General features: G+C 53.4%; 1 long non-coding RNA gene across 5 annotated transcripts in view; it reads right to left on the bottom strand.

Moving 5' to 3' along the window:
- Window positions 1-6: 6 nt before the first annotated feature.
- The window catches only part of LOC132240777 (uncharacterized), a 21,471-nt gene continuing 3,157 nt past the window's right edge, over window positions 7-18,320 (bottom strand). For 2 of the 5 annotated variants that reach the window (XR_009454404.1, XR_009454401.1), the window contains exons 2-5: window positions 15,266-15,555; window positions 11,496-11,664; window positions 9,811-10,399; window positions 7-353 (exon numbers count right to left, since the gene is read on the bottom strand). This is a non-coding gene — a long non-coding RNA (uncharacterized LOC132240777). Of the gene's footprint in view, window positions 354-3,866; window positions 4,271-9,810; window positions 10,400-11,495; window positions 11,665-12,772; window positions 13,629-15,265; window positions 15,556-18,320 lie in introns of those variants that run through there. The other 3 variants (XR_009454402.1, XR_009454403.1, XR_009454400.1) reach the window with 3 other exon arrangements.

The following is an 18,320-nucleotide window of genomic DNA, read 5'->3' as shown; positions in this document are numbered from 1 at the left end:
CAGCTGCAAAGAGAGCGGGGACTTACTAACCGTAGCTGGCGCTTACCAAGCGTGCCTGCTGCGAGCCTACTGCGTGCCTGCGGCGCGGCGCGCGGGGCCAGGTAAGGCAGGTTTCTAAAGCTCCCAGCAAGTCCAACAAAGAGCCCCAACACACCTAGTGTAACAGAGGAGGAAGCCACGGCTCAGAGGGAAGTCCCATTTCTGTCTCGTCTGGAGCCCGGGCGGGCACCACTGGGTGTGCAGCTCGGGTGCCGGCATCTGACAGCTGCGCTGACGGACCAGTCGGTCCTTCCTGGGGCCATTTCCCAAGGCCTCTGGTTCCAGTTCTGGAAAAGGGATCGCCATCCTGAGCTCTGCAGAGAAAGGAGGCGCAAGGACTCTGAGCTGGGAAGCGCGCTGTAAACCTTAGGCGCCAAGGCGGCAGGCATCTGAGCGTCTGGGATGACGGTGGGGGAAGCCTTTGGCCACCTTGCCCCGGTCCCCAGGGGGTCACCGGCGAAGGACTGGGTTTCAGAAGCTAAAGGGGACCACATTGGTGCCTCCGGGCCTGGGGCTGGCGCTGTGTTTCTGGTTGGGTGACTGCCCATCTTCCTAATCCCCCACCTTGGCCTTCCTGGCTGAGGATGCAGGTTCCTCCCCATTTTGCTGGTTCAGGTGCTGAGGTTTCCATGGTTTCCATCTCCCGCCCCAGCCCCAGGGTTCTCAGTCCCAAGGAAGATCTAGTTCATTCGCAGAAGATGAAACGTACACTTAATGGGAAAGGGCTTGTCTCAGGTCCTCCAAACCTCCTGGTACTCTCTTCCCCATTCTTTGCAGCTGCCCGTGAAGTGTCACCCATAGGCTGCCCAAAACAGGTACCTTTCACATACAACAAACACGTCTGCGTCCACAGAGCCCACTTCAGGCTCTCAGCCATACAAGTACCCTCCGCAGATGGATAGCCAGTCCATCTTGCACACAGGGCTGGGACACATCACCCCTCAAATGGTCACAAACAGGAGGTACTTGCGTACACCATATGCCCACACACTCTCGATAGCACATAGGAATGAAATGGCCACACACATCTTTGAGATGTGGCAAATACGACTGCCCCCAACCAGTTCATGCACAAGCACACGTGTGCTTCCCTGCACACACAGCTTCCAAGCGGGCAACAACAAATGCACATACTAGTCACATGAATGTCCTTGTGACCACACGCAATCTGCTGTAAGAGCATCTGGGAGCCCCATCTCTCCTCCCAGGTCACTGGGGCCAATAAAGGTGGTGGGAAGTCAATAGTTATAAAAGCTTCTGGAAAGCAGTGGGGCTTTAGATAAGGCATCTAAGAAGGGGTGGGTGAAACAAGGTTGCTGCACCCAAGAGGCTGGGGACCAAGGCCTCTGGGGGTCAAGAGTGTCCTTAGCTCTTCTACCCCAAGACACTCTGCATCTCACAACCAGAGGCATTCTAGGAGGCCTCTGTTCAATTGGGATGCACCTTCCTCTCGGTCTAGCAGTTTGCTCACTTGAGAAGCTAAGTCAGTTGCCTCCACACATTTACATAAGCCGTCCTTTGGCTCCCAGCTAGAGTAGGCACAGAAGGCAATTTGGAGTCACATAGACTTGGGTTCCAATACTGACTGCCCAACTTTATCTTTAGCTGTGCGATCTGGAGCGCGTTGCTTAAACTCCCCGAAGCCTTAGTTTCCTCAGCCATAAGATGGGAATAATACAATCCCATCAGATCCTTTATGTCCTCCAAGATGGGGATTAGTATCCCCATTTCATAGATGTGAAAGCCGAGGCTCAAAAGGGAGGAGCTGGCCCTGGCTTGTGTGGCTCAGTTGGTTGGGTGTCCTCCTGTGCACCTCCTCCCGTGCACCAAAAGGTTTCTCGTTTGATTCCTGGTCAGGTCAGGGCACATGCCCGGGCTTCAGGCTCAACCTCCGGTACGGGGCGTGCAGGAGGCAGCCAATCTCTGAAACTCAATAAAGCATTGGAGCTGATATTTAAACCCAGATCTTTCTGGCTGCGAGGGCATGTAGCCGGTGGCTCCCATTGCAACAGGAGCGGAGGATAGTGACTTCCGATTGTCTTGAGAGGGAAGCCAGGAGAAGATCCCAGGACTCCGGAAGCTCAGCCCTGACCCTTCCTGGGCTCCTCCCAGCTACTCTGCGCTGTCTCCAGAATCAAGAGCTAGGCATCAGCTAGGTCTGGAACAGCCCTGCCCTGGGTGGGGATCAGGGCATGAGGAAGTGAAGGCAAAACCTTGGATTGAGAGTCAAGGGAGACCTGGGACAAGGGTCTGCCCCTCCTTGCACCCCAGGCTCTCCATTTGTATAAGACGAAGTACTTTACCACCTCAGACATCGGGTATTCCCCAAGACACATGTGAGAAGAATTTTTGTTCATCGTTAGAACCAGCTGACCTTCCCCTTCCCTGTTCCTCCTCCTTCCTTCTGTCCGGGGCCTCCTCAAGGGCTACTGTGTGTCAAGCCTGTGCTGCCCACCTGGACTGCAAGCTTGCCCCAGAGGGAGGAGGCTCTGACCTGGGCAGGGTAGGCATGCTCTTGGATGCGACTGCTGTGGACATTAATATATTTTCCTTCTCCTCTGTGATCCTTGGTGATTCTGGCTATCTGATCGCCCAGATGTGCTGGGGCTTCTGTCAGCGGGCTTCTCAGCCCCTGCCTGACTGCCATTGGCACACACCTTTATACCCCCACCCATGCACACGGCCCACCCAGGGGGCACCCAGGCTGAAAGAGCATGGGGAGAAGGGAAGCCACAGTTTTCTTTGCTGTGCTGACCTCTACTGACAACCTCCACCCACCTCAACTTCCCTCCCTTGGGGCCAAGACCTTGGTGTAGATGGGTAGGGGTGAGTCAGCTGTCCCCAGAAGCCCTGGATGGGGGTGGGGAGTGGCAATCTGATGTATTCTTAGCCCCATCAGTAGTTTGCTGTGTAACTGCCGATCATTGTTCTGCCCTCTCTGAGCTGCAGTCACCCCATCTGTCAGTGAGGGGGTTAAACTAGATAACCCCAAGGACTTTTTTGCTCCAGAATCCAGGTCTTGGGTCTCGACCCTTACCTGTGTCGTAGGATGACACGAACATTGTGGACACAATGAGACTGCAGGGTGCTTTTTAGAAAAGCCTTCCTAGCTAGGCAGGTGAACTGGGGGTCTGGGCAGAGTAGCCCAGGGGTTGGGGTGCCCCATGAGGCCAGAGCTTCCAGGCAAGGGGGAGGAGGATCAAATAGCAGCAGGCATGTCATTACAGCACCTGGGCCTGGGTCCCAGAATCTCCTCCTTCACTTACCCACTGTAAGCCCGGGCAAGCCACCCAGCTTCTGCGATCCTTGGTTTCATCATCTGTACGGTGGGCAAACCACTACACCATTCCCTCCCAAAGTTCCTGGAAGATAACGCTGAGGGAAAGAAATAACAGTGTTGACCAAGCACCTACTGTGTGCCAGGCAGTTTCTGTGCCTGTGGGTGGGACAGGCCTGGTTCTGCAGATGAGCACATGGAGCCCAGGCCTGTCTGGTAATTTCTGCAAGATCTCGTATCATAGTCAGTGAGCGCTAGAGCCTGGTTGCAAACCCAGTGCTGAGGGCTGACGAGCCTCTGCCCACTGTGTTGTTCTCCTCCTCTGTTCCCTAGGATAAGCAATTGTTGCTTTACAGGATCAGGGAGCAGGCTAGGGGGCCAGGGCCAGCCCAGAGGGTTCTTTCCTGGGTGCACATAACAAAGGCCACCTATCATGTCTGCTGAGGGCGTCATTTCTGAAAGACTGCTTTCAACTCTCAGTTGTTTAATTGTGGTGGTAGCTGCTCAGGAGACAATGTTTGTGTGTCTCAGGCCTCTTTCAATTCCAAGAGAGAAACTCAACATCAAGTAGCTTCAACATAAGAGAACTGATTGGCTTATGCAGCTGGGGGAGAAGTTAGGGTGGCTGGTGACTGGAATGGAGAGTGGTACTCACTAGGGCTTGGGGCTGGTGATGGGGCTCCGGTGGCCCCCCAGGAAGGCTGTCTGAAACTCATTTCTGTTCCTTGTTGCTCTCTTTGAGCTGATGTGGGCCTCATTCCTTCCCCCTGGTATGTAGCCATCAACAGCCTCAGTTCAGAATTCCAGGAAAATGAGAACTTCTGTCTCCTTGGGTTTCGGTATCTGTCCCAGGGAAGGCAGCTGATTGGCCTGCTTGAGTCACATGCCCTTCCGTTGATTGGCAGCAGTTATTGTCACGGGGAGGGAGCACTGGGAATGGCCAGGGGGCTGTGCCTGGAAGAGATGAATGGGAAGTAGTGGGCCAATGGGACTCAAGTCTAGGTTGGCAGTTCCTTTTACAGTTGGGCTTACATGTCTCTGATATAATACAGTCAATGTTTCTACACCTGGGTCTCGCCCTGCACACACACACACACACACACACACACACACGGACAGAGAGCCCACCATACCTAGTGCCTCTTTGCACAGAGAGAGAAGCTGAGGTTGAGAGAAGAGAGCAATTTGTCACTGGTCTGAACTCTTTCTGGGGAAGGCCAGTGAGGTAGCTATTTAATGACACCAATTCCTTGCAGCCCAGGACACACACACCCTTTAAAATGTGACTCCATTCAGAGAAGAAGTCTGTTTCCCCACCCTTTATCTGGGCTGGCCTCGTGACGTGCTGGGACCAATGCATGTGACAGGAATGAGGCTGTACATGTCCTGAAGCCCAGGCCTCAGGGGCCTTGCAGCTCTGCTCTCACCCCCTTGGAGCCCAGCCCAGCCTCAGGCCAGAGCCCAGGCTGGACTACTAAATAGTCAGAGGCCCTTGCGGAGCGAGGCCCTGAGGCCAAATCGAGAGAGGCCCAGCTGGCCCACCCGTCCCAGCAGAACCCAGGCCTGGCTGACCCACCAGTCACATGCAGCCGTGTGAGCAAGCCCGGCGAGATCAGCAAATCTGCCCCGTCAGCCACTATATTTTGACATGATTTGTTCCATAGCCAGAGATACCTGAATAGGCCAGGCTTACATAGCAAGAAAGCTAAAAATATGCATTTGCTTAAGATCATTTTAGAATTTCAAAGTCTGGCCACTCACCCTGTCATATCCCTGACGTTCTGGCCATCAGAGCCCCAATAAATGTCTCCATTGCTCTGGGAACAGCATGCAGTCAGTGATTGGGTTTGTCTCACCTGCACTGCATCCCTGCTGCCCCATCAGGGCCAGAGAACAGTGGTTGCTCCAAAGTTGCCAAATGAATGAGTGAATGTCTCACCTAGCCTCTGCTTGCATACCCCCAGGGAAGGGAGCTCACTCAAAAGCAGCACCAAGCCCTCCACTTACCCTTCCCTGAAACCAAACTAGTCCCTCTTGTCTTTGCTTACGCTGTTCCTGGTGCTGGGAGTGGCCTTCCCCACCCCCAGCCACCTGACAACGCCTCCCCCAGCCTCTTCCATTAGCAGGTGGCTCTGCTTGGGGGAAGGTTCTCCTCCAGCTAGAGCAGAAATCCATGCCTCCCCTGCGACCCTGGCTCTCTTCCTGGGTCCTGTGACAGCCTTGGGGATATCACAATAGTCCCTGACATCTGCAAAGCAGCACCACCTCCCTTAATAGTACATCCATGTACATAGATTGCCAGCCACAAGCATCATCTTAAGGGAAGTGTTCCATCAGGGCCTAAAAGGAGCATGGGTTCCGGGATCAACCCCACGTCTCTATGGCCTTGGGAAGGACTTCCTGTCTCTGAGCCTCAGTCTTCTCATCTGGAAAATAGGAGTGAAATGTACCACCTCGGGTTGCTGTGGGCCTTAAAGAGATGATATATGTAAAATGTTCTGCATGTGATCAGCCCTTGATAAAGGCTAGTTCCTCTTCTGCGGGGACATAAACAGTTCCAGATGGCGAGGTCATTTGCACTTAGCATTCATGTCTATATAAATAATGTGCAGGTGGGGGAGGAGTTGTCAGGTGGCTGGGGATGAGGGAGGCTACTCCCAGCAGCAGGAATAGCTTAAGCAAAGACAAGAGGGACAAGTTTGGTTTCAGGGAAGGGTAAGTGGAGGGCTTGGAGCTGCTGGCATCAAGAGCGACAGGAGGGAACATGACTGGGGAGGAGGACAGGCCCACGCCCGGGAGGGGTCTGAATACTGGGCTAAGGAGCAGGGGCTTTACCAAGGGGGGCAGGGAGGCGGTCTGACGCCAAAAGGGTGAGGTCAGGTGCGGGACTGCAGTCTGGGCAGATTTGGGGATAGATTGGGAAGGGAGGGGAGAGAGAAGGGAAGTTGGGGTGGGAGCGGGAATGGCTTAGGCCAGCGTGGGGAGGGGGAGCCTGGCCAGTCAGTGTGGGTACAGCCCTCATGGGAAGCAGGGCTCCTGGGCCTCTGGCCTGGTACCTCCACTCTGCATCTTTGGTCCAGGCCCTGTGTGAAGAGCACCTTTTCTGCCTGTTCAGTCTAAGAACAGGCTGTGAGGAGGCCAGATCTGCAGTCAGAATGGGGACTAACCTTACCCATTTATCAGTTGAAGACACCGAAAAGTCCCTTTCCAGGTCTGCTTGCTCATTTTAGGAACCACCCTGGCCCCTGAGCTGAGCTGTACAATTTTCTAAGCTCTGCCACAGTTACGGGCTCCTTTGAGACGTGCAGCTGCCTTGGGAGGGAGCGAGGCTGGGCAGGGATGATTAGTCCCATTTTTAAGACGGGGAAACCTAGGCCCAGAGAGGGGAAGTGACGTGCCCAAGACCACACAGCAGATGTGTGGCACAGCTGGGCTGGAACCCAGACCTCCTGCCTCCTGCTCGCATCCTCGCCTCTTTCCACAGCACCGAGGGACGGGGCAAGTCGATCTCTGGGTAAAGAGTGAGGGGAGCCAGAGAGAGGTTGACAGGCATCAGCAGACAACACTTAACCCAAACTGACAATTTAATTGTGAAAATGTGGACGAGGTACAGTTATGTGTAAGGAAATCCAGACGGTCTGGACCCCTGGGGAGCCTCGACCAGCACCCCGGTTGCCGGGGAAACAGAGAGGGTTGGGGATGATGTCAGTGGACTCTGAGGCGGAGGCATGGGGGATGGGCTACCCAGCCACCTTGTTGGGACCAGATGGGCTGTGTGGGCCTGGCTACGGGCTATCATCCTTGTGGTTAACTCCTTCCCTTACTTATGGGCAAAGGGGAGCTCCGGAGCTGGGTGGTGCCTTGTCCAAAGTCACACTGGGGATCAGTGACTGAGCTTTCCTCCTTCAGGTGGCCGCCCATGTCTATGCACCCAGCAGGCTGCAGACACCTGAGCACAGGGCCAGGTCAGGGTCGTCTGTGAGTCCTGTGCCCAGCACAGAGTCATACAAGGAGCAGAGCTCAACCCTGCAGCGCAGGCTGCTTGACCCTTTTATAAAATGGGCGTGAGGCTGCTTGGGGAGGTGACGCTTCTTGAGTTCATAGAGCTTTAGAGGAGGAGCACTGAGCGTCATCACTGAACTCAGAAAGGGCAGGTCACCAGGCCAAAGTCACCAGCAGTTTGGGGTGTTGCTGGGCTGACCCTGAGTCATGCCCCACAGACATGACAACTTACACAATCCTCACCCAGGGAGGAGTGGCCCCTCACTGCCACCCCCTCGGCTCTGGGCCAGGGATCTAGGCTTTGGGAAGCCCCCACTGTCTGAAGCATTTTCCCAGAATCCCTAGCTCCTGCTCTGAACATCAACCCACCCAAAGCACCAACAGCAATGATAATAACCACCCTTAGCACAGCCTCCACCGTGTACCAGGCTCTGGGCTAGCATGCTATGCTCCTGATCTCAAATACTGACAACGCCATGAACTGGGAGTTACTGCTCTCACTCTGCCATCCAGAAGGCAGAGGCTTGGGGGGCGGTCCACCTGCACCCAGCCAGAAAGTGAGAAGCTGGGACTCGCACCCCCGGTCACTCTGCATCTCTTCCCTGGCTCTTAGATCCTCCACAGCCCCTAGAGCAGTGGTTCTCAACCTTCCTAATGCCGCGACCCTTTAATACAGTTCCTCATGTTGTGGTGACCCCCAACCATAAAATTATTTTCGTGGCTACTTCATAACTGTAATGTTGCGACTGTTATGAATCGTAATGTAAATATCTGATATGCAGGATGTACTTTCTTTGTTACAAATTGAACATAATTAAAGCATAGTGATTAATCACAAAAACAATATGTAATTATATATGTGTTTTCCGATGGTCTTAGGCGACCCCTGTGAAAGGGTCGTTCGACCCCCAAAGGGGTGGCGACCCACCGGTTGAGAACCGCTGCCCTAGGGGCTGGGGAGGCCGAGTTTGGCAAAAGCATCCTCCCCTTCTATGGCCCCCGCTTTCTGAGGTTCTGTTGAGGCCGCGGTCACAGAGCCCAGCCGCTACTAGAAGGGCCCTCTGAGCCTCAGCTTCTTCCACTGTCATGTCTAAGCCTCAGAGAAGGTGTAAGGCCCAAAATGAGAGAAAGGGAACAGGAGGTGTTCCAGGTCGGGTAAGGGACATCAGCAATGGCCCAGGGGCGAGGAAGTGCAGGGTGTGGTGTGGGGGACAAGGAGAAGTCCGTAGGCCGGGGGCAATGTTGAAAGGCTAACTCACTCATCCTGGTGCCTCCGTCACAGCACAGCTCAGAAGATAAATCCCACGTGCCCTGGGGGTCCCAGGGCAGGAAAGCCCAGCCATGGCTTCCAGCCACAGGGCTAGCAGTGAGCAGGCTGCACGCGGTCCTGACGCTGTTGGCTCCACTCAAGTCTGGGTGTGGTGGGCTGAGCCCAGAGAGCAAGGTGGTTGGGGTCCAGTGGGAGGGCTTTTGTTTCTTGCTTTGTGGTCAAGTGAGCAAAACATGCAGAAGGTCAGGGCGAAGAAAGTGCCAAAGGAACGGGAGACAAAGCTACCATTCGCTGAGCAGCTACTTGATGAATTTCAGCTCAGCTCACAACCTCCCAGAGAAACAGGAGGAAGGCGGATCAGCCCATTTCATCAAACCCAAAATTAGCTCAGAGAGGAGGATCTATCGGCCGGTGATCACACAGCCAGCAGGTGACAGAGCTACAATTGGAATCCATTCCATCCGTCCTAAAGCACATGATTTCCTACAAATGCCAAGTCACCCTGGAGAGAGGAAAGCAAAAGAGAAGGAGGGCAAGACAGAGAGAAGCCCAGCAGAGGGAGGGAGTCACACAGGGAGGAAAATAACGAGGCAAAAATAAAAAAGCAAGAGTGGAAAGAGCGTGAGGCCACAGCTGAGTCCTGGAGCCGGTCCTTAGGGAGTGGCCGAGGGTGGGGATGGCCGGAGACTGGCTCATCAGACCTGGAGCCAAGAACCATGCTTGGCCTGAAACCTAGTGGAAAAGCTCTCACCTCGAGATACTGAAGAGGGGGAAGCCAGCAAGGGGGCAGCAGGGTCTGCCTGGGAGGAGAGGAGCAGGCCTGTTGGCCAGGGGCTGCCACGCAAGGCTCTTCACACATCATCCAGCTCAGGAACCACGGTGCTCGCCCAGGCTGGCAGGCCTTGCTCCTGGGCGTGCAGGGAGGGTGATGGTCAGGCCTTCCTGGAATACCAGCTCTCCTTGGAACAGACCCCCTAATGTGGCCTGTAAGTAGGGTGGCTGTATCGTTTGTTGTCCAAACTGGGACACTAGAGAGAGAGCAGGGACAACGGGCATACGTGGTATGTACGGGCCCCAGCCTTGACGGCCTCGCATGGTCAGCCCGTCCTGTTTCTGCTGTGGCCGTCCCTTCGCTCTCTGTGCTTCACCCATACTGGCCTCCTCTCAGATGGGTAGGGCCATCACCAACACCTCTCCACACCCTTTCCTTGTTCCTACTCACCCTCAAGCCTCGCCAGCGTTCTTCATTCTTGTTAAGCCATTCATTACATTGTGTGCTTTTCCTCCTCTGCACGGATCACAATCACGATGATGAAAATGAACTCTTCATGGTGTGTTTGATTGCTCTGAAGTCTGTCTTTCTTCCTAAGGGGAGGGCTGGGTCTGACTCGCCCACTATTGTATCCTGAACACCCAGCCAAGGGCCCCCATGCATACATGAATCCATCAACGCCAGGAGCTCCCTGCAGGGCCCCATAGTTGTGGGCCACCCTTGTATTTTGTTGTTGTTGTTGTTGTTCTTTCTATACAAGGAATGGAAGGAGCTGGTCTTGAAGAAAATAACCTCGTGAGTACAGCGTGCACTTCTGATTTCTCCCACAGGCTCGGAGCTCCTGCAGGGAGAGGCCTTCCCTTCCGGTCTCTTCCCCAGGCTCTGTGCTCATCAGCTTCGCTCACTGCTACACCCCAGCTCCTGGGACAGTCTCTGTGCTAGCGGTGGGCTTGCAGGAAGGCTCAAGTTGGACTTCCTGATGAGTGATCACAACGTGAATATCATTGTGGTGGATCACAGAGTCTGAACTGGTAGGAGCCTGGGAGATCATGAGATAAAATATTAATGCTGAGTCCAGGCCCTGGGTGTTGTAGGCACACAAAAAATATTAGTGTTCCTTCTTTTAGAGGTAATCTTGTCTAACCAACCACTTTTTAAATAACATTGTTTAAGTGTACCATTCAGTGAATTTTAGTATTTCACAAAATTGTGCTGCTATCACTACTATCTATTTCCAGAACATATTCATCACCTTCAAAAGAAACCCCATACCCAACAGCAATCATGCCTTTTCTCCTCCTCTCAACCCCTAGCAACCTGACTGATTGATTGGTTGACTGATTTGAGAGAGAGAGAAACATTAATTTGTTGTTCCACTTATTTATGAATTCATTGGTTGCTTCTTGATGTGCCCCGACTGGAGATCAAACCCACAATCTTGGTGTATCAGGACAATGCTCTAACCAACCGATCTACCTGGCCAGGGCCGGCCATCTTGTTTTAAAGACAGGGAAACAGAGGCCCAGAGAAGACAATGCCTCATCTAATGCCACACTGTCAGTGAGGGCAGGGCCAGGACTTGAGCTCAGGCCTCCTGACACCCACTCGTCTCAGTCGGGCAGCGAGTCTGAGCTCTCTCTCCGGCACCCCCAGGCTCTCTGGTGCCTGACACGAACAAGCTATTCAGCAAAGACCCGTTAAATGGAGTCTAACAGGTAAGAGGAGGCTGTCCCATCTTAACTGTTCAGAGCCTCCCCTTGCCCAGACGGTGCTGAGGGGGTTTGAGGCACAGGAGACACACCTGAAAATCATTCCCGACGTACACCCCACTTCCTACCATAGCCAGTGTCCTTTCATAGCTGGGGACGCCTCTCACCTCCGTCAGCACCCCCCAAAGGCCTTCTTAGGGAGGCTTCGGAAAGAAGACAATGCTCTGCGTTTGGTGGGATCAGGAAGGTGTGGTGTATTATGAGCTTCTAACGCCAGGTGAACCCATTAATACTGATCGCCATTGACAACAAATAATCAATTTGAACCACGCTTTGATCGTAAAACGACCAGAATAGGCACCATCACACACTTCAAAACCAGTTAAAGACACGTTAAAAGATCTTACCTGGGAAGTATTAACCCACCTGCCGTATTCACCAGACCTTGCTCCTTCAGATTACCACTTGTTCCTATCGATGGCACACCCACTTTCTGAGCAGCACTTCAAAACGTTTGAAGAAGTGGAAAATTGGGTCTCTGAATAGTTTATCTCAAAACAGGAAAAGTTCTATTGGGACGGTATCCACAAATTACCTGAAAGATGGGGGAAATGCGTAGCTAGCGATGGACATTCTTTGAATAAAGCAGTTTCCATGTTTCTCTTGAAATTATCGTGTTTTCTTTGATTACAAAATCCGCATTACTAACCAGTTAAAAAGTAATCATTAATCCACATTACTAACCGGTTAATAGTTAATCCGCACCATTAACTGGTTAACAAGTGATCTGCATTACTAACTGGTTAATAATTAATTTGAATTATTAACCGGTTAAAAATTAATCTGTGTGGATTAATTATTAACCAGTTAGTAATGCAGATTAAGTTTTAACCGGTTAATAATGAGGATTAACTTTTAACCGGTTAGTAATGCGGAATAATGGTTTCCCCCCTCTTCCCTCCCTTCCATTCGCTCTAAAAAAAAAAATCAATGGAAAAAAATCCTAGGGTGAGATATTTTTTTAAAAAAGTGCGAACAGGCCCCTCCCTGCTGGCACTCTGTCCTCCTTCCCGGTGGACTTTTCCTCCATACACTTACCAACATCCATGGGATATTCTGTACCCTTCGCGTCTTTGGTTACTGTCTCCCCGACTAGTAGAACGTTAGCTCCTCAAGGGCGAGGAGTTCTGTCTGCTTTGGTTGAGTGAATGCATGACTGAATGAATGGGTAGCTGTTACTGCATTTCATTCTAGTCAGTAATAGTCAGGGAAGGGGTTTTTATGCCTGTTTCATACATGTGTCTTGGTCCACTCAGGCTGCTATGACAAAATACCATAGACTGGATGGCACTTATTTCTCACAGTTCTGAAGGCTGAGAAATCCAAGATCAAGGTGCTGGCAGGTCAGTTCTTGGTGAGAGCCCTTTACCCAGCTTGCAGACGCTGTCACCTCACTGTGTGCTGGCATGACCTCTGTGTGCTCCCAGAGAGAGGCAGATTACTACACTGATCTCATTGTGGCGGCCCCACCCTCATGACCCACCTAAGCCTAATACCCCCAAATGCCACCACCATGGAAAGTAGGGTTTCAACATGTAAATTTTGGGGGGACACAACAGATGGTAAGCGGGGTCCAGAGAGTTCATCTGGGAACCGGAAGAAGGTCACTATTGCCACCTCACAACCGCCCCCCCCCCCACATCCCCAGACCTGCCAGGGGAGCCTGGAGTAGGTCGAGATGGGCATGAGGAAGCGGGGGCCAGACGGCCCTGGGTTTGCCATTGTTTTTAGGAGCCCAGAAAGCAGAGTCCGCCTGTGAGCCCAGCCTCTACTCCTTCCTGCAGTAATTCAGCAGTTTCCACATTCCATGCCCAGGGTCCGCACACTTGCCAGGGCTAGGGGAGCCCCTGGGCAGGCAGTGGCTCCATCAACAAGCCTGGGCCCGACCCCGAGTCGGGATGGTGCCAGGCACTGGGCAGGCAGGGAGCACCCGCAGGTAATAGCCTGTAGAATGCCCCGCTCTGTCATCCAGAGGCTTAAAGGTCCACCTCCCGTGGGACCCACGGCAGCCCTGGGACACACAACGGGCCAGGTCCCTCACCTGTGTCTTCCCGTGGTGGACAGTGTTCAGAGTGGTGTGGCGCCTTCCCAGGGTCGCCCAGGCAGGGAGTGGTCTGCAGGAGCTTGCACCCTACCCTCTGATTCTAAGTTCTATGGCCCACTGAAGGGGAGAAGGCATTGTCCTTGCCCAAGAGCGGCCACCAGACTGACACAGGCTGTGGGGAAACCACCGGGTCAAGTCCAAGTCCTCATTTCACAGCGGAAGAAACTGTGAGGGGAGGGACTGGCCTAAGGTCACACAGTCAATCCACAGGCCAGATGGGGCTGGCTGTGGGCTCCAGACTCCTGGCCAGTAGACTTTCCTACCATACCCTGCATTTAAACAGCTTCTTCTGAGCGGAAGCCCCCCTGTTCCTCAAGAGAAGCCAGGCCTTTCCAGAATCCGGTCTGAGGCTGCCTTCCAGGATCTGCTGTCAAGGCTTACTCCTCAGGGAACAGCTGTTGGCAACAGGAGGGAAGGTATTGATTATGGCTGGGGCCCCGGGGAAGAATGGGGTGGGGAAGGGCAGTGGAAGTTTCTCTGAGAAACAAAACCAAGGTATATTTATTTTTGCTTTTGCGTCTCTCTATTTGCTAGTTGTTCCGCAGTTATGTAATGCATTTTTCATATTTGAAAGTGATAAACTATTTAATTGGGACTTGCCTGGGAATCCAGGTTGTCTCGGTCCTCACTGGCTGTTTGAACGTGGTCGAACCCTCATCCGTCTCTGGGCCCTTCTTAGAAATGCCAGTGATAAGGTTGCCCTGTGAGAAGTGCATGAATCGAAAGGCTCCCTGGCTCGGGCACAGCTCTCCAGCCTGGTTGTCAGAGACTTTAACCATCCAAAGAAAGACGCTACAACTCAGGAGTGAGGCGTCCAGAGAAAAGCCAAGGTTCAGAGAAGCCTACTTTGGCCGTGTGCATGCCCAACACTGTCCAGAACAGCGGTCGCCAACCGGTGGTCCGCAGAACACTGGTGGTCCGTGAGGTCTGAAAGGTTGGCGACCACGGGTCCAGAAGGTAAGAATTGTTGCCTGAGGGACATGCCCATCCCTGTCCCCACAGAGGGCCTCTCTGCTCAGAGTGGAGATGGTTAATCGGACTTCACACAGATCTGCGGAAACCACTCTCTGCACTAGCCCTCCTCACCCCTTTGCTCAGATTCCAGGCCCACCAGGCAACAGCTTCCCAGACCCGGCTCCCTGGAGAGAAGGGGGGGGGGGGGGCAGAACAAGAGCACTTCTGTCAGTGGAAAGGGAGATTGTCTGGTGTTGGTTACAACAGTGCTGGGAGGAGCATCGATCTTGAGTGACATGATTAAGGCCAGCCTGTCTGACCCCTGTGGGAGTCTTGAGCAAGGCCAATGTCAGAGCCAGCCAGGTGAGGGCCAGACTGCAGGCTGGTCAATCACCCAGGCCCTGCCACCCAGTGAAATACGAGTAGAGTGTTTAGAACAGAGCCTGCCATAGAACAAGGAGTCAATAAAAATTGCTAAGTGCAAGTTAGCTGTGGCCTATCTGGACAGCAGGGTGAGTGGTGGGTCCAGAAAGGGAAGAGCACCTTGATCCCCGCCATGGGCACAGCCGGAGCCCCGTCTCTGGGAGGGACACTGTCTCTGCCGCCTATGGTCACCGGGAGGGCACCTTGCTGACTGTTCTGAAATTCGGTATCACTTTCCTGTCGCCGCCTCTCAGCTCTCCGCTGATGTCCGGGCGTGAAAGGGGATCAGGGCTCTCCATCCCCGAGTTATCTCCCACCACCTATCACTCACCTCCGCCCAGCAGTGGGCTGAACCTCAGAGGCAGGGAATTCCAGGTCAGGCGGGGCCCTACCACGGTAGGTCAGGGCTAGGAGGTCCTCAGGGTGTGCTTTGCTTGCTCTTCCTCCAAAATGCACACGGGGAGACTGAGGCCCAAAGAGGGAAAGAGACCCCCTCCCATCCTCCAGCTCCAGCTGCAGTTTGCATAGCCAGGGAGCCACGGCTGGGCTGGAGCTGGCCAGGCCCCACGCTTTCCCCCCTCCTCCTCTGCTCTCCCGGGGTCCCTAGAGGCTGCTCCGGAGACTGTGCTCCCCCACTTTTGTGGCCACACCTCACCTGGTCTTTGTTTGCTCCATCCTCTGTGGCTCTGCCTGGGATAATTCTCAACAAGCAGGGTCAGCCCCCGGGGAGCAAGCAGCTAACGCGCTTCAGATGTCCAGGCCGAACTACCTCGAGGCAGGCGGATGCTCAGATGCTCGTGCCGATTGCTGACGCCCGGCCAGTGGTGATGGCACAGAGAGGACACTTTCTCTTCCCTTCACAGGTGGCTAACTCCTGACGTGGATGCAGCAAGTTCCAGTGTCTCACCCCAGAAACGCGGGTCAGGGAGGCTACTTCAAGGAAATCTGAAAAGAAAAAAAAAAAAAGAAAAAAAGAAAAGGAAAAAAAAAAAAAAAAAGCAGAAGACAAATGCATTTTGATCGTTTGGGAACTTATTTCTTCTTTCAAAACTTTTCTGGGTCCAGAGCTGGTCTTTCCTCGAAGTCTCAGCAGGGAGGGGGGAAAGAGAGGGTGAAGCCGCTCGTTGATGGCTAGCTCTGTGCTTGCTCTGGGCCGGGCACCAATGTCATCTTCCCCAACCTTCACGAGGACTCTGCAAGGTTAAGGCTGTCATCACCCACTTTACAGATAAGGAAAAGAAGGTTCAGAGAGGTGAGGTGACTTGTCCAAGGTCACACAGCCCCTGAGTGGCCAAACGAGGGGTCCAGCTCACCCCTGTCAGCGCCTGTGTCTACCCTACAGCAAACTGAGGTGTTTCCAGAAGGTCAGATGGCTTATTGTGGTCTCAAAGGTACATGAATGGTGAGGACCTGTGGGCTGCTCTGGGGTTTCAGACACTGAGGCTGCCTTTGCAGCTGACTCACTCCTCAATCTTGACAAGGTAACAGATTTCACATTTACAAAATGGGAATCGTCATCTCAGATTCAGGTGAAGTAATACTGTGATATCATCACTTCCTCATCTGTGTCCGGACACATTCTAGGAGCCAGACCCTCTGCTGGGGGCTTTCCGTGGGTTAGCCTGTCAAGAGCTTGGATTCTACAGCTCTGCCACTTGCGAGCTGTGTGACCCTGGGCAAGCTACGCTGCCTCTCTGTGCCTTCATTTCCTCATCTGTGAAAGGAGGGAACTATTAGTTCCGATTGTACAGAGCTGTGAAGTTAAATCAGTTACGTGGGTAAAGGGCTTAGAAGGATGCCTGGCACAGGGTACACACCCAGCTCATGTGGTAGCTGATATTGGGCTCAACTATTTGAGATGGGCCTTGTAATTTTCCCAGAAGTACAGATGTGGAAACTGAGGCAATGCAGTACAGTGATTCTCAGACTTGGTGTGCATCAGAATCACCTACAGAGCCCTCACCAGTCTGGCTCAGTGGATAGAGCTTCGGCCTGCAGACTGAAGGGTCCCAGGTTTGATTCCGGTCAAGGGCATGTACCTTGGTTGCGGGCACATCCCCAGTAGGGAGTGTGCAGGAGGCAGCTGATCGATGTTTCTAACTCTCTATCCCTCTCCTTTCCTCTCTGTAAAAAATCAATTAAAAAAAAATATATATATAAAGAATCACCTACAGAGTTCATTAAAATATGGAGGGCTGGGTCTGCTCCCAGCGTTTCTGGTTCATGAGTCTTGGCTGGGCCTGAGAATGGCATGTCTAGCATATTCTCCAGTGAGGCTGCTACTGCTGGCCCAGCGGCCGCACTTTGGGAACCAGTGCTCAGTAGCCCTGAGTGTGGCCCATTCGGCCAGGGCCAGCTAGGAGGACCTGTAATAGCAGAGGCTCAATAAATAATCTGGCATGTGACTTGAGCGAGTGATTACAGAGAGCGGAAAGGATGTTGGACCAGGAGCCCTGGGGTTCTGGTCCTGAATCTGCTCCCAGCTCTCTGTGGGACTAGACCAAATCATCTTTCTCTTGCATTCGTGGTTTTCTCCTCTGTAAAACTGGGGTGATGATAACCCTTCCTCACAACAGGGGTCTATGAGGCTGAGACAGGGCGTGGCACAGCTCTGACACCCACAGCAAGAATGATGAGGGGGGGCCTAGCCGGTTTGGCTCAGTGGATAGAGCACTGGCCTGCAGACTAAAGAGTCCCAGGTTTGATTCTGTTCCAGGGCACATGCCTGGGTTGCGTTCTCAATCCCCAGTGGGGGGCGTGCAGGAGGCAGCCAATCAGTGATTCTCTCTCAGCAATGATGTTTCTATCTCTTGCTCCCTCTCCCTTCCTCTCTAAAATATATTTTAAAAAATGATGAGAGGAGGGCCTTGGTGGAAGGTGTCAGGCACCGGGTGCTCACGACCATCCTTCATGCTGTCCTTTCCTCTAGCACTGAGGGCTGTAGCTCATTCCCTTCACTTCTTCCTTGAACCTGAGTTTGGAAGATCAAGGCCAGACTGTCCCCCACACCCTGTGGCACTCTGCAGAGGGCAGCATGCTTGCTGTGGCCACAGGCTGTATAAAGGGGCCTGTGTTCCGGCCCATCACCTCCCACTGTGCCCGGTGGTTTTCTATTTCAGATGCTGTAAAAATATCACCTTTGATCTCAGCTTGTGGCTCTTAGAAAAAGAAGAAACCACCAACAGGCTGGGTTTTCATTTTTCCCCGCCCCTCCTCTCTCTCACCTCCAGCTCCCTGCTCTTCTCCCCATCTCTCCATTTTCTCCTGGCTCATCCTCGCCTCCCTGGAGCACTGGCATCCTAGCTGGACAGAGCCCCTTAGGAATCAGCTTGTCCCTCTTTGTGCCTCTCCCATCCCAGGTCCCCACAAGGGCTGTCTGCTGAAGGGACAGGACAAATGAGGGTGTGTGTGAGCGGCTGCCCTTTCCCTCCTCCCGTGCTCCTTGCCCCTTCCTTTCTGCTCTGGGGGCCAAGGATCTCTAAGATTCCCTGCTTGGCCAGGCCAGGCCACTTCTCCAGCTGCTGCCAAGCACATGGTATCAATCACAGCCCTGCATCGGTGAGGTCTTAGGTCTTCCCCAGAATTAGAGTGAGAACAGCAAGTGGGGCCTCCATATATCAACCATCTTCTCAGAGAGCCCCGTCGGCAACACAGACTTGCCTGGAGGAGTGGCCTTGGGGCCTGGCAGGTCTGATATCCCCGCTCCTGGC

This window comes from Myotis daubentonii, chromosome 9, assembly GCF_963259705.1.
Source record: "Myotis daubentonii chromosome 9, mMyoDau2.1, whole genome shotgun sequence".
Classification (NCBI taxonomy): Eukaryota; Metazoa; Chordata; class Mammalia; order Chiroptera; family Vespertilionidae; genus Myotis; species Myotis daubentonii.
Note: the sequence above shows the minus strand (reverse complement) of the source record. Positions and strands in the feature narration are given on the sequence as shown.